Genomic DNA, 1,480 nt, shown 5'->3' with positions numbered 1-1,480 from the left:
AAACATTGCTTCTTCTATTTTTCTGAGCTATTCTGTGAAGTTATTTGAACTTAACGCTCAGAGTGGGTTTCTCTTCCTGACCAGCCCGGCCTGGAATGTCTTTCTCTGTGGAGATGCCTGACTAACCTCTGGTCATTCAGCACAGATGTTACTACTTCCAGAGCTGGCCCCTCTGACCCCCTGTCTCCCTTCTAAGGAGCCGATCAATCTGCTTTCCCTACACAAGCTCTGCATGTTGAACGGAGTTTCTGTGGCTGTATTTTTCACTGTTTCCTGTCTGTCGTCTTTAGTTACCCCAAGTTATCAGGAGGCCAATAATAATGCTTTAGCCATCTCTGAGTTCTCAGTGTTCATCACAGTAGGAGCCACATATAAACATTTTTTTGCATTAAGTCCAAACTGGTGAAAATTTCAGATTAGGAATTGGAATAAAGTGAATGGAGGTAAGCCTTAAAGACTGAAAAGATGTTCTGATAAGTGAAGGTGATTGAGCAGGTGGAGAATCTGTCCTAGATGTCACTAAAGGATCTATAACTTAGTGTGAAGGGGCTCAACACAGTCAGGGGACATCTACTGGAAGAAATTAATCTCTGTGCTGTCTACACTGCCAGAGGGTTGACACTTCTCCATACACTGGTTACTGTTGCAATGGGTGTGAGGACTGTTTTTGCATTTGCAATCCAGCATCCATCCCCCCCACTCTTAATAACAGGTTCCTGATTTGGCTTCAGAGAATTCTCTTTTATCATATACCTCTTACGGGAGTGTGAGTTAAAGCACCAACTCTCAATTAGCTAAAGAGGGGGCATGTGATGTGAGTAAGGCCAAACATTGATCTCTGGGACAGTGAGTGTTGAGAAGAGGGGCCTAAAACCTGAAAATGGTTGGAGCTTCCTCATGGGGGGTACCACCCTGAAGAGACAGTCTCTTAGCTGCTATCCCAGATCCTGAGCAGTGTTGGTTTCAGTCTGCCCTGAAGCCTGATTCATTCATTCAATAAATAGTTTTGGGGGATCGTTTCGTATAAATAATCCCCAGGGGTTTTGTATAAAACAAGACAGATAAGTCCCCACTGTCATGGATCTGACAGTGTGTGGCAGTTCTTCAGCTCTTTCTCACCCTTGGAGCTCCTGCATATCCTTCTAACAAATTCCTTTTCTGCTCATGTCAGCCAGGCTGGTTTCTGTTGCTTGCACCCCACCCAGCTGATCACCAGTCACGCTCGCCCTTTCTACCGTGGCACACAGGCTCCTCCTGACCTAGTCCAGCCCAGGCTCATCTCAGCCCGTGCACTGCTGGGCACGGTCTACAGTCCACTTACACCAAATGGCAGTAGGGCCTTGGCACTTGCTGACTGTTTTCAGATTTGACTATATAGCAAGAACACGAGGACACATAGGGCTCTAAGTCACAGGTATTTGCCCAGAGCACAACTCAGGGTACTTTCTCTTCCACTGAGCACACTGTTCCATCATATTAC

The sequence above is a fragment of the Artibeus jamaicensis genome, unplaced genomic scaffold, assembly GCF_021234435.1.
Source record: "Artibeus jamaicensis isolate MK-2021 breed Jamaican fruit bat unplaced genomic scaffold, CSHL_Jam_final scaffold_1964, whole genome shotgun sequence".
Classification (NCBI taxonomy): Eukaryota; Metazoa; Chordata; class Mammalia; order Chiroptera; family Phyllostomidae; genus Artibeus; species Artibeus jamaicensis.
This window is presented reverse-complemented; position numbering follows the sequence as displayed.